The sequence below is a fragment of the Mugil cephalus genome, chromosome 16 (genome assembly GCF_022458985.1).
Source record: "Mugil cephalus isolate CIBA_MC_2020 chromosome 16, CIBA_Mcephalus_1.1, whole genome shotgun sequence".
Lineage (NCBI taxonomy): Eukaryota > Metazoa > Chordata > Actinopteri > Mugiliformes > Mugilidae > Mugil > Mugil cephalus.
In genome coordinates, this window is record NC_061785.1 from 22,814,193 (window position 1) to 22,829,758 (window position 15,566).

Here is a 15,566-nt window from a genome sequence, read left to right on the forward strand (position 1 = left end):
CATTTTCCCCCTGTAGCCTCTTTCTGTGCTATTACTTACTTAACTTTGCCTTGAAACCCAATTACTGCGGCTGATATTAATTCTGCTGTAATTACATATGAGGTGAAACGTAACCGGCTCCTCTGTGAAATCAAATGAATGTGAAACTAGGTCTAATTGGGTCATAATTTTGACTAAAACCCCATTATTGAATGAATGTGGTGGGCATTATTTGCAGCAGAGTATAACAGCGGGACGCTATATTGCTAATTGCAGTAGTCAGCTATTTGGTAATAAAGCTGATTAGCTAATAAGAGATTTACAGATAATTTGAAAAACAAAAACGGCAGGTGACATCACACCCTGAGGTTACAAAGAATAATGGTGTTTTCCACTATAATTTTGGCAACATTTACAGAAAGAGTCAATACACATTGTTTCCAAATCCTTCTGAAACAGTGACATTTTACTGGAGACTTCTGCAATTTTCCTAAAATTGTCTACTGAAAGCATATAAAAGAAGGGACATTCCACTTCCCTCTTAACCAAATTCATAAGCTTTAAATATTTTAACAACTCAAGAGGTTCTTTCACAAATTCATGACTCATATTTAATGCCCACAAAAGTTCCTTGTAGTAAAAATCGAATGACTGTATATACAAAGCAGTACTGCAGTGTCCTAGGCCAGATCGGATAAACAGTGCAGACACTCCAGCTGTCAAATTAAGCTGTCAGATGCCTCACATCACCTGGTCAAAATGTGATAGTAGAAGGGGCATTTACATAGGACTGACAGCACAATCAATACTGCCTGGCCACGTCTAAGGGAATATTAGGTTATGGTATTAAGTTTAGAGCCAACCGATTAATTCTGTTTGGACGAGCTCACTGCACGTGAGTACTCCATCTTTAGAAAGTTTAAAGCTGCCATCCACAAGCCTTAGCTGACCATAAAGTGTAACCCATGAGAGGTTCTGATCCCAGTCTGCTCAAAGAAGGGAACCTAATAGTTGTTTGTCCAATTCATTTTTATCGATGCAACCTTTTGTGTTTTTGAATCACAAGGGATAGTCAGAATGAGTCAGTCAAAGAAAAGCTTGCACGTTGTGGTTTTAGATTTTTAATTGCACTGCATTTTTAATGAATAATTGAATTGGATCTCTAGACTACTTGCACTTCTGCACAAACCCATGTGGTAACTTAAAAGCAGGTTCATCTGAACCATGTAATAAAAAGTGTATGCATTTGTATGAGGTACCATCCCAATCAAAATAGGAGGTTTTGCGCAGACTCTTCTCAACACTCCCTACTTAAACAGTGCTGCAGAGTTTTATATCTGCATGGTACTATTTCAGTATCAGAGAGAAACAGGCACAATTCACATGATTTTCATCCAGACAAAGTGGGCACCTGTTTCTGGGCTCCAGGCACTTTGATACAATGTGATTAATCACATATTTGTTTGTTAGCATGCACCATATTAGCAATTAAACACCGAATAGGTAAGGGTCTTACGGCAGTTGCAGTTTACCCACTTTTTAAGCCCTGTGGGATTGTGCAGAAATTGACTCAATACTTACTTTGCCCTTGGATCGGCACAGCATTTTAATCTGGCTCTGTACGAGGTTACTTGTGAAACATAAACAAGGGTTGCTTCAACTGCCGTAATAGCTTTTCTGGAGGGGTCCACTCATACAATACCCCAAAAGATCATTTGGATCAGTTTTCTGAATAACCTCCTCTGCTGCATACCACCAGTACTTGCATGCCAGCTTTCTGTAATGAACAGTAATTGCACGCATGATGGTATTAGATATGGGTTTATCACAGATCTTTTGCTTCACAACAAAACAAAACAAAAACATGAAACAAACAACCAAAATAAAAGTCATGGAGATTGGTGTCAGTACAAGGTATTCCTGTCTGTCTCCAAACAATCTGAGTCAGGAACGACTGAGACAGATCACTGCACAGGGACACTATCACCTCCAACCAAACCATGATTAACCCCTGTGAAATAACTGTGACCACCATTTTGTGCCTAGGTGCACAGCCATCTCTTTGGAAACATCCAGCAGGGATGGCCCAAAATCCAGTTGTCTTGGCATCATTAACATAATGAGAGGCTTATTTGCTGCAAATAAAGGCGGTTTTACAGTTTGGAAATGACACACACTGAGAATCTTAAACTAGTTTCCCTCGAGAGGAACAACCATCCAGTCAATACAAACTTTGACCTGTGACCTCAGATCTTTGTGACAGCTCATTGGTGGGGCTGAAGTCGTGAGAATTCTTGACTTTGTTGGAATGTATGAGTGTCTCATTAAAAAGCAGGTACCATTAAAATTAAAAAGCAGGTACCATTAAACAAACAGCGGCAACACCCAGATGCACCACAGCACATTCTGTAAGTGCAACACAATGAAACCATGAGTGGAGGTACATGCCATAGACACGTTACAAACACACACACACACACACACACACAATGTAACACTTTTGGGAATAACAATGCTAAACCAACATAAACCCCCTCTCTTCGTGCTGCATGTCAATGGAGCATGTCTGAGCGTAATAACCAAGTGCACACCTAAGAAGTCGCACTAATGCATAGTAAAAACACATGGTGTTCCATTTGCATTTTATATTCTCACATAAATTCCACAGGGAATGCTGGTATTGTTAGACCAGCGTCCAAATTAGCATTGGTTTGTGTCAATATTCTGCAAATAACTCTGCAGACGCCTGCTAGTGTGCTGGCTTGTGTGTGCTACCCATGTTGCGGGTACATGAATCTGTTTACACAGTTTATACGTTATAGGGTGTGTCTCCCTTTCCTGCTCCGATCTGGTAATGCCTCATATTTTGATATGAAAATGTACTCTGTGGCTACCGCAAATAAGAGAAAAGAGGAGATTAGACACACTGGAAACTAATTCATGATGCGCCATTTGAAATCACTCAGTCCATTTTCAGGTTCCTCAAACATGGGATGCATTTTTTAGGTGTAAGTGAGGTGATGAAATGCAGTCCTCTAAAGTTTAAAGGCAAATAATGGCCTAAATCACTATTCAACAGATTGTATATGTTCAGGATCAATAACTGAAACTGTAAAGTGTCCCTATAGAAGAAAGAAAGTAATCTACTAGGTATACAATATCTGCTCCCCATATTTGATGGTCAATGCAGAGCTTTGCCAGCTAACTTCAGATTGTGCTGCAACAAAGTTTAGCCAGGCTCCACTTCTTTGCCTCCTCTGCATTTTTTTTTTTTCGTTTCTTTCTTTCTTTGCTGGAGAACTTTGTGTTGGGAGAAGTGCTGTGCTGATGCTGTAGTCTCTATTGAAATAAATAAGCTGTGTTGCTGTTGTCTGTCTGAACACGGTTTTAAGCCTTTATTTATCTTTGTTGGTGGAATAAAGAGCGAGCACGTCAGTAAGTTATGAGCCATATTAGTTGCAGACTGCAGCTGAGGACCTTGTTTGTGCTGCATTGTTTGCTCAGGAAACATACTTGTTGAACATTCCCATCTCCAATACATGGGTTGAGTAAATTTAGCATTTGAATCCATGTCACCACTAAGTTATATTGTATGACAGTTTGTCCTCTGGAACCTTAAAGCTTACAGCGACCCCTCTTTTCAATCAGTCATTGACAGACAACATTCACTCCAGTTTAAACTAATCTGCTGCTTCTCTAGCAAACTTGAACATAAACCCAGGTCACTTTAGTGATTACCTCTGCAAATATCTTAGACAAAGAAAGAGGGAGGGAAAACAACACTGGAAATAAAACAAATGAAATGAGGACCAAAGTAGCTGTTGGATGTTTAGCAGTTTCTTCACTCCTCTTGCCATCCCATAGATCCTTCATTCCTTCCCATTTCCCAGAAAACTGATGTCCACATCCAAAGGATGTCCACTAAAATAGCTTTGAGAGAATGTTACTCCAACAGACCCGTGCGTGCATGCACACACACCATTAAACAGTGTGAGAGGCTTAGAGCAAGTATGCCAAAAACAAGCAGATGTCCAATAGAATCGGGTAATATTCTCTATTTGCAACATGTATTTCTTGGTTCATCTTCTTTAGAATTCAAGGTCAACTTCTTGCAGGTTAAAAGTAAAGAGTAAAAAATACAAGACATAAATCTTGTATGTTAAGTCGTTTGTCCCCACTTAATCCAAATTCAGGCTGCCACTGCTGCAAGTAGGCAAAAAATGAACGACCGCGGATCTGTGGCTCAGAGACAGACACAGAAAGCTCCAAACATCTAAACTGCTTTGCAGCCAAAATAATCTCAGATGCAACTCTACAACATTTGATATAGCAGATTATAAAGTACAACAAATTGGTTTAGTCTTTAGTCAATGTGTCCAGCTTTGCAGGCTTTGAAAAATAGCGCTTTAAATATATAGCCTTGTCCTGTAATAGGGACCTCCGGGGTAAAAGGGAGTGATTAAAATGAAATAAATTACTTTCTTAAATATGTCTTACAGCTTTAACAGATGTCAGTTTAATTAGAAACAGTCCAAGTAGTGCGTTTAGACTAAGGGCTGACTAATTCTAGTAATATTTCTTGAGAGCAAAATGCAAACTAAGAAACGGCTCAAAACTGAGCTCCCTGCTAAATAAGTAATACGTGTTTTCATGCTGGATATTCAATAATCTGGATTTAAAAACATCAATATTCATTCATAACCGATTGGCATCACAAGAGACCTAGAATTAATTTACCAACAAAGAGAAATAAAGTATACATCTGTAAACAGACTGTGTTGAGAATCAAATTTCCAGCAGCTGAAATTCTTAAGGTCACAAGACCCTTTCAAAACGAATAATAAGAGCAATCCCATAAATAGTCGTATAATTTAATTCAGGAACATTTAGGCATGATAGCTCCTCGAAGATACCGACAAAACATACGTAATATACCTAACTGAGAGATATTTTATAAATTCCTGCTTTATGATAAAACAATGAACTGTATTAGTGGCATAGACTTAAAGAGATCATAAATATACATGGTATACTGTATGTATACATGGTTCGGGTTTGGAAATAAAATACACAGACACGTGTACACGCACGCACACACACACACCTATAGAGTACGTACGCAGCATAGATGTCAAGCTGCTCTGGATTGGGGTACAAAGGGAAGAAGTGTAAAAGCTGCAAATAACTTCAAATAACAGCTATTTCCCAGGCTGACCTGGTACACAGGGTGAGAAAGGTGTATATGATGGGGATACAAAGGGAGGGGAAGGGAGAGACACTGAGAATGAAATAGAGAGGAGTAAAAGAACAAAACAGACAGAGCAGACGAGGGGAAACAGCCCGTGTTGAGAAGTAAAATACTCTGGTAATATATACAAGCAACAGCGCAGCTACTGTATGGGTGTATGTGTTTGTGTGTGTATTTGAACTTTATTTCTTCCTCGTGTTCTCTCTCTCTCTCTCTCTCTCTCTCTCTCTCTCTCTCTCTCCAGTCTCTTACTCTGTCCTATAAATCCTTTAAAATCATTCAATAACCTATAACATTAATGTCACATGGCTGCTGTTCCATATACTGTACCGACCGTGTGTGTGTTGACCGGTCATCTGGAATACGTGTGTCAGTGTGTGGAAACTTCACCACAGTGTGTCTCCAATGAGTCCTAGGGAGGAGGCTAAACGAAGGGAAAAGTCTAATCTCTCTCTTTTTTTTTCTTTTCAGATATTTTCATGACATTTCTGGAGCACACTTTCACATGTCTTTATATTCTCTGAAAAGGACTACATATAAATGATTAAAACTCACCCAAGAAAACATGTTTTCTTGTTGAGAACATTGAATTCTCATTTGTAGTTTTAGTGCCACACTGGTGCATGAACCCAAATGTTTTTGGCATGTCTAAATATAATAAATAGATTTCAAGAAATTGAATTAAATTGAATCATAATCGAAACATAATTGAAGCTGAGATGAACTTGTCTTTTTTTCTCATCAAATGAACCCAATTGTTTTTCAAATATCTGCAACAAACAAAAACTTCAGTATTTCTGATTGTAGTGTGAGAGCTTTCAGGCTACATTCAGGAGGCTGACGCTGAATAGGTCTGGCATCAGCAATGCAGCATATCTAAATATAGCTTTGTAAAATTGACTTTCAACTGCTTACAACTGGCTGTTTGCGTGTGTTACTGCAACATCCTGTATTCGGGTGATTATGCTTATTCCTTGACTTTCTTCAGTCGCTCTTTTCGTGCCCACGTTCCCTCTGTCCACTGCGGTGCTATCTCCTCTCCATAGCCGCGCATCAAGCCCCGACGCAGGATGTGGACCCCAAGGCTGACCTTGTGCTGCCTGCTAGAGAGGCAGTTGAGGGGAGGGTGAGAGGTGGTGGCAGAGTATTGATCGATAGCTAACTTTATTGCCTTTAAGCGCCGAGCTCTCGTCTGCTACAACCTGTGTGTGTGTTGGTGGAAAAAAAAGTGAGAGTGATAGAGTAACAGAGAGAGCGAGGGAGACACAGTCTTTCTGCTGTTGACAGTACCAGTCTTAACTGGAGGATGCACAGGATCACTTCAATTCATACATAAAACCATTTTGTTCATTAAATTCCTGACTAGATCAATGGTGGTGTGTTTTATTTGGCAGTCTATTAGGAGTCCAATGAAAATCTGATCTAATTACACGCGGTTACCAATCACAGATAAGACCTAAGCATCTCAGAACAGTGTGTAAAACGTTTATGTCCTTGGTCATTGAGTTCAAGGGATAGCGGCATATCCTCCGGCAAGTTTCTCAAAGAGTACATTTGAATTATGCCTCTCGATCTTTTTTTTCCTTCATTTTACTAGCTTTTTTCTTCCATAGAACCTACTTCTGGAGCAGTTTCCTAAATTTCTCATAAGAGAGTTGGCCAGAACAGCCCGTGTGCATTGAATGGTTTAAGAAGAAGGGTAAGATGCAGACACATGCACATTGTAAAAATAACAGGTTCTAGAATACTGTGATTGAAATAAAATGATCATAAAAACAGACTAATTCAAGCCATAATTCTTACTTCAATCTCACATCGATCTACCACTTTTCCTAGCTCGACTGCTTTTTAAAGCTGACTGGATGGTTGAACAGCATTCTCAGGTTTTAATTCCAGATGTATGTAATTAGATATTCTTTTCAACTGTTAACACACTGAAATGACACAGAAAGCACAATTACTAAAGCACTTTGAACCCAAATTGTAATTCCAGATTGCACACACTGCATACGGTCCTATACAAGAGACAGGTATCTGACCACCTGGTAATTTTTTTTGCCACTGAAAATGATGAAATTGAAACACGTCCATAAAGAGTTATTCAAAAAACAAGCCCATTTCAAAAGGGTGTGAGTATGTTGAGCCCTGACAGCGTCAATTATGCACTAAGAAGCGGTTCATTCACTCTGTATACCTCAAAATAGGATCTGGAACCCAATCCTCATCCCAGATGGTTTTTTAAATTTTTAATATATTGAATATCTGTGTAAGGTAGGTTGAGTATGAGGCAGAATCTACCTGTTCAGAACTGGATCTAACATGTGATCCCATCACATCGTCAGCTCTAAGCATGTGTGGTTCCATCTCCATGTCAATTTCATGGGATTTCAGTTTCAAACACTTAATGCAAATAAACACCCACAACATTTGGGGTATGACAGGATATTGTACGAATGGTTGCTGTCTCGAAACAATTCTGTTTGTACACGTGAACAGGACAATATATTGGAAACTGTGGGATGTAGTGACATGTGAATTCTCTTTTTCTCACTCACTGAAAGCACCCACCTTAAGTTGCTTTATTACAGGGAAACATGCAACTGCTGCAGCAGTGTAGGGAAAATATTTCCAGGATAGTTTTAACAAAAGGTTTAAATGCCAATTCATCTTGGGTGTCTCAATTGAGTTCCTCATCTGTCCTCTTTTCTTTTTGATGCTGGATTCACACAACCAGACTTCCCCAGTCCCCTAGTCCACCTGGCTCTCTGCCCACACTTGAAGGAAGTGCTTATATGCAGTTAAATACTGATCTGGGGTCAGAGATATGGAAGAGGTAACATTCAACGCTGACGCTGTAGTGATGGTATACCGTCGTAAAGGAGATAAGAGAGTGTCGCACACTGACCTTTCCCCGGTGGCCCTTCTGTAAACAGTGCTAATGATGGCTCCAGGTGATAACACCCAGCTCCTCTGCCCTCCTTCTTTCCTTCTATCACACAATCCTTCCAGCTCCATTTCTCTGCGGCCGAGCTGCTCCTGCTTCACTCTCTCCCTGTGTGGTGTTAAAGCCTAGGGTAATATCTCTCCCTCCCACTGATATCCTTTTGTACTCACAGGAAAAATCCTAGAAATCCCCTCTCCTGCTCGCCTGTTTAATCTCCTTATTGGCGTGGAGATTACAGCACACTGTGAATAGAAGAATGCGCAGCGAAGAGCCAAGCACCCAGTGGAAACTGCTGTACTGTGATATGGTAGGACTTGAGGAATTACAAGGATGTCAAGAGAAAGATGGTTACAGAGGTTCCCTGAGGGCTTGACTGATACCAGTAGACTTAGCTCAAGCAAAAAACCAACATGTCAAAAAGATAATACCTTTTTTTTATGTTTCCTGCAATTAGTCCATTATGCATAATTAAAATGCCTCTCCTCGAAGAGAGAGTAATGATATTTTTTCGAGCTATTTTTTCATGATCAAAAGAAATAGTTTTGTTTTACCTGACTTACCTGAAGATAAGTTTATGCTAATCCTACAATATATTCCATATTTCCCATATATGAGCCATACCTATACCCCAAAATCAAGGTCTGCTAACAGTCACTAATTTGAGAAAGATACTAACTCAAACCTAGCCTGGCCAAAATACGATTCTGCTAACAAACGATTTGGATTTTATGTATTTCAGTGCTCTGTAGTTTGTCCATAAAGAGAAAAGAAATACAATGCTATACAATTGCATAGTCCAACTAGCAATCAAAAGTACTGTTTTAAGCAACTAACCAACAATTAAACAACCATCACCGTATAAAGCCCGCCTGAACAATGGCAGAGCATAATCAGTTTTCACTGGAGAGATGCCAGACCAACTTTACGCCAAAAAAAAGAAGAATACTGAAGAACAACAGCAAGAAAATGTTCAGATTCACAGTCATAGTGGACCTATGCAGTATCTCAGTGCATCAACGATATAGAATAGAAAAGTGCTGAAAGGAAAAGAAGTGATTCCATGCTGTTTGTTGCTTCCACTGATTAGCCCAATTGGGACCTGACAGATGAAGCTTAATAACAATATGCACACACTCTAAGGCCACAGCTAAGCATTGTTTTCTCCACATATGATCAGTAGTTGCTGTACAAACAAAAGCCTGACTTCTGGCCCATGGTTATCATAAATACATAAAGACACACTGTCTTTTGCAGAATAATTCTCTTTATGCAGAAACATTATTTAAAGCTACATTGATTAATATCGATCAAAGTTCCCATTAACATAATCGCTAGTGTGTTCTAAAGTATAATCAAAAATAAGCTGCGTCTCTGTAAAAGAAACAGCTTCAAGTGAGGAATAAAATGAACAGAAAAATGCAGCAAAAAGTGCAAATTTATGCGCATATACAGTTTCCATACATATAAGTCCAACATGGGAGCACCAAAAGGAAGGAAGAATAATGCCATCACTCCTCACTTGCTGCATTTGGCTTTAACTATGATGAGCAGCCACAAACACGGATCAATTAAAGCATTACTGAGTGGACACTGGCAGCACTTTGTCCATTTAACAGTTTGACACTGTTCTTTCAGTGGAGAATTACATGGATTACACGGCTGATTGCCAGTGCCTCGTGGCCACACAGCCTTTGAAATTAATATGGAGAGAAGCAGAGATTCACGCAGACACCGCAGCCCCTCTAACAGCAGTGGTGGGGATGGCCGTGCTTCCTGTCTGCTAGGTTGTCACTGAGCTAAATGAAGTGTGTAGCCCGCTACTGAGTAATGTTAGGCATTAGGATAGTGAAGTTTTTTCAGGAAAGCTTATGACAGAAGTGGCATACTGTAGCCATGCAGAGATATGATATATGAGTTGACTGGAGAAGATCTGGTTGACCATGTGGTCAACTTCTGATATGATCGATGTTGTTATTGTTTACATACTTATTGGAAATAGGCTATTTCTGGGAAGGCCCAACACTGCACTGATTCTGACATTCTGAATGCTTTCATTAGTCACTAGTGCTTGTTTTTTTTCAATATGAATATGTGAATGGCCATTTTCATGAAGGATATCCGTGATGATTTTACCTTGGAGTTACTTTAAAATTCCTGCTTATAACGAACCTTATTATACCAACACCACAGGAGAAAATGTGGGCCAAATAAATATTAGAAAAAGAAGACACTAAATAAATGAACTGCAGCACAAACTACAGCCTCCGACACGAGCACACTTCAGACTCCAGGCAAAACTGAACATTGGAAGCTGGAAGAAGGTTTATTTTGCATTTACAATAAGACACTGCCAGCAAATCATACCTAAAGCATTTAGTCGGGTCATCCCACACGAATTCTACTTCATTATCTGTTCTTTGATTGAATACGCCTTTCACTGACAGTTTGTTTCCCCCAGTGAACAATAGGTTCTGTTCTGGTTCCACATACCGATTGGTGGATGCAGCCTCTGGGTCTGAGCGTGAAGCCAGAGAAGAGCTTGCATTTTCTCTCAACGCCAGCAGGGGATGACTCCGCTGACTGCAAAAAGCAAGTGGCCATCCTTTAAATTTGACTTATTACAACAGTCAGTATGTTCCTAACGAGGTTATGGTCTAATTTTCTGGTTTCAAGCATTTTTCAGCCCAGCATGTAATTCATTTTGTAAATTATGGTTTGGATAAAAATAGAAAATGAAGCAGGGTATGCTTTTGGGAGTTCCTACCTTGTGGCTGACATAATCTTCACTACTCCCAACACTCCAAATAAATAATTTCTCGTTCTAAACCATAAAGATGATGAAGAACAAAATGCCAAACCGCTTGTGTATGGTGGTCACAGTGCCTATCTCCTTTTGTTTTATACAGCTATAGCTCTCACACTAACAGCCAGAGTCCAGTCTGGATTCAGCTCTTGCCCTGAAAAGCCTAATTGTAAAATCTCCACATGGTCAATCCCTATTTCTCATCTTGTGAAACAGCTCAAAATGCAAAAGCAGATAGCTGCTCTTTCTCTAGAACTGAGTCAGTTGAAGACTTAACCCTGTCAGAGTTGGGGTAAATCTAAGCCTAATCCCAGGGCAAGTGTACAACAGCTGAATTGGGCATCATCGCAAACGCTTTCAGATCAGGGCATCAGAGGCAAGACTGGCGGGGATCAAATCTAAGACATGCGGGAGAAGGGGAGTTTAAAAGATGCAGTCTCTATTCTGGCGCAGATCCTCATTTCACTGTCTAGCGCTCCGCAGACCTCCCCTTCTCCCCTCTAACCCATGCAGTCCCCTGCTCTGCACACTCAATTATTTATCAGCTTACAGACACACCGAGGAGAGCAGGGAGGAGGGAGGAGGCAGCCGCAGACCTCCTTTCTTCTCTACACTGTTGCTCCTGTCTTTCCCTCCTCTCCTCCTCAAAAATGGCCAGCCCTCCATCTCCAACCGTCCATGTACAGCATGAATAATTTACACTAATGACCCAGTGGCGCAAACAAGAGGAAGTGAAACACGCTGGTCATCACCTTTTCCCTTCTCCCCTTTCCATGTCTGCGATACGCACCGGACTCCAAACTGACCCTCAATCAACTACCTTTCTCTGATAGTCCGTTCCTCTTTCTCTTTTTCTTCCTTCCACATCCACCGTCACTGCATCTTTTCAATTGTTCCGGCCACTTGCTTTGTTTCCTCTCTTCCAGACCCTGTTATCTTTCTTACATCCCTCACAACACACGGTTTTGTTCTCACAAACAGTCTCTAAAGGGACAGATGGAGGAACTCTCTGACTGTTGTCAGACCAACATCAAGAAGATCACTGCAACCTCAGCACTGTGGGCGCGTGTGTGTGTGCGTGTGTGAGTATGTGTGTGTATGTCTGTGCAGATGTACTGCAGTACAGCTGGATATAAATATTATTTTAACAATCAATACATTTAAAGTTAGAATTTAAAGTTGCACATTGTTATTCGGCTTAAAACAATCTCTTGGCATCTTGTGATGAGTACATGCAGATGTGCCTTCAGAGCCTGCAGTGTTTGTGTTTGAGCACATAATAGTCATGCATCCACGGCTTGGTGATGCTTTTGTGAGTATATATCGGCATCCATTGTGTTAGTCCTTTTTTACAGTATGTTTATATTTTACAGAAACAGCGAGAGAGAGTTGGTAAGCGGCGGTGATGAAGAAGAATAGTTAATGTCAACTGCACTGGCTGCTGCCTTGGTATCAAAGCCCTCTGCTTGCTTCATATCTGCAGACAGCCACCAGCAACAGACTCTCCATCATTAACAACTGTACAGCATACTGTGACGAGAGAGCAAGAGAGGAGGAAATACTGAGACAACAGAAGAAATACTAAAGAGAGACTGAAAGCCTCAAAGAGACAGAGAGGAGGAGGAGAACTGCACCAACGGAGAAGACGGAGATTCACGGAGGTCACGACAACAGCTACCTATGTTCTTTGATTCTTGCTTTTCCTCATTCATTTACTTTTCTTTCTGAAAACAAATCATTTGTGGAAACCCGAACCCCCTCCATCGACACAATCGGCGCACAAAAGTAAAGTAGCACAAATTAAGATCACTTTGATGCAGATGTTCTTCTGCCAACAGCCACTTAAAAGCAGAAAGGTGTGGGTGGTTTCAGGAGGGAGGAGGCGGGCTGCTCGAATAACACGTTTTTGCATCTTTTATGTTTCAGCAGCTTCACCCTCTGATGGCAGCTTGCTTACAATTAGAACTCTTAAAGCAATTACTGTATAGTGAACCCAGGAGTCTCGCTCTAAATGGGCTAAACTAAGCCTGCAGGGAAGAGAATTTCCATTCAGTTACTTCAGAGATAGTTCCTATAATGCAGCTGAGTGTTTAGTGTTAAGTTCCGAAACTTAGAAAAACTTGACAGCAGCCCATTGCTATGGGTTATATTGAATCACAATGCAAATCTTGTACAAAATCGATAAGCCAAAGCCTTAAGGTTCGCTGTTAAACAACACATACCAACCATCAAACAAGTGCAACGCTAGCTTGGAAACACACACTTGATTTGCCGGGCATCCCTGCACTCCCGACGAGGAGTGAGAATGTGCAGGAAGCTTCCTGTAGGTCTGCAGTACAGTGGGACCGCTCAGACGAAGGTCAGTACACACTGTATTGCTGTATTTTCAGCTCCATGCAGCACGTCAATAAAAAGCCTTCTTTACACACTTTCAGCTGAATCTCCTGAACCTCCTGTCTAGGCCCAACTCCCATGACAGGCACTGCGGAAACACAGACTCGCACTAACACAGTGTGATGGAGCTGCTAATCCACATGATGTTTAACCCAGGTAATGGGATATAGCAAAAAGCATGCCTGGAGCTAGATACATGACACATGTATGCAGTGACTCCCCATGTGTATCGCTTTCCATGCTGATTTTTTATTGAAGTGTGTTTGCCTCTATAAAAAAGTGTATACTGTGTGTAAGCAGACAGCAGTCTAACATGTAGATAGACAGATGTGGCTCCATGAAGAGCAAGTTCATTTTAGTAATTATTATTAAATATTCCTCTCAGAAAGTCCCCGCAAGGCTTTCATTGGAGAAAAATGCTGCTAATGTAGTGACAATATTGAAAATTATTAATGAATGTGTCTCTCAGGTGAACCCATCCTCTAGTTAAAAATCACAAACATGCTTCAAAACCAGGTTTGTGTTAGTTCCTGCTACAGTAGAAATCTCCAGGATCTCATTTTGCCCTGATAATACACACACACACACACACACACACAAGGTGCATACAATACCAAACCCAAATGCACAGCAACCCGCTGCACAGCCGCTTCATAATATATAAAAGCTAGCCACATAATATTTATATCTTAGTGCGTAAATTCTGACGCCGGCCCTGCATGGCTGTATGAACAAACAGCCTTTCTTCAGTCTGAAGCCTTTTAATATTTTAATACAATTAATACATTTCAAATGAGTTTTAATTTAAATGCTTCAACAACATAAAATTGACAAAGAAGGATATTACTGTATCCGGCTCAGTAAAATAAAATCCTTTTAATTTAAATGGAAACTCATACAACCAGAAAAATAAATAAATAAATAAAAAATCACAACAGCACTCCCTTCCTAAATATTTATTCAGCAATAATATGAATATCCGGCACAGAACTCTCTGGGAAAACAGGAATATGTTCCCAATGTTAACATGTCATTCACACAATTTAAAATCCAGCGGTGTGGGAGTGAACTGAACACACTCCTCTATCTCCCTACCTTCCTCCCTCACTTTCACGCTCCAGGTGACAAATATCATGGGACCACTGTGGTTCTTTCCAGCTGTCATGTCTGAATGAAACCATAACATGAGAACACAACAAAAAGGTAACACTATATGTGTTATGAGTGATAACTGAGAAAAGCTGAGGATAAAAAAAAAAAAAAAAATCAAAAAAAAAAGTTTGCGTCTAAATTACAAACCGGCCCTGGCCATTAGCAGGCTGCAGGCTTCACTTATTTAAATGTTATTAAGAGTTTGGTTGTACTCTGACAACCTGCCATGCGATGTTACCATTTAAAAAGCAATTAATCACTGCTACCATCACCTCAGATCGCTCTGAAACATCTCTTTAATTTGCTTGTTTTTTTTTGTTGGGGAAAGAAAAATGGCAAGCTGCAGCGTTATTTGTTGAAGGTGGCAGCCATAATTATAATAAATTAATATTTAGTTAAAAACATCCAACAGACTGGAACGCTGTACACTCAAACTAAGAGAAGCTTTGTCTGATGCTAGAAATGTTTGTTATTTTTGTTTGTTATGACTTCAGTCCCATAATATTAATCTCATTCGGTGACACCTTATTGGGCTGAAAGTGGAGCTCACTCTCAAAATCATCAATCAAAATTTCCCATCAATGAACTTAACAGCAGATCCGTGTTACTCATTGTGGCAGTGATACAAATGCAGACAGAAACCTGCTCAGTGAGGAGCAACTAGAAGTAGCAGAGAGGGTGCAAGACGCATTTAGAGCAATTTAATACAAAACACTTCCATGATGCCAGGATAAAGTGTTGGCAGCTGTTCGTGACCCTTTGTGTTCCGGTTTGATGACAGTAATAATAGTTTTTAAATCTCATATATGTATGCTGAATTGGTTCAAGTATGCGATTCTGTTATAACTATCTGTGCCATGCTAAACAAAATGAACCAGTCCTCTCTTTTAAAACAATGATTCAGAAAATGTAGAGGTTGCTTTATGCTGGGAAAAGTATGAAAATATCGTAAGACTATCAGAAGGAAAGTTTTGCATTTCTGAGGACACATGGGCACATACAAACAATGTTTCCTGTGAGTGGATGATCTCTGCTTTTAAGTAAAA

At 40.2% G+C, this 15,566-nt stretch overlaps 1 protein-coding gene across 5 annotated transcripts in view; it reads right to left on the minus strand.

The window, feature by feature from the left end:
• Positions 1–15,566, minus strand: part of rbfox3a (RNA binding fox-1 homolog 3a) — a 440,273-nt gene that overhangs the window by 125,781 nt on the left and 298,926 nt on the right. The window lies entirely within an intron of this gene.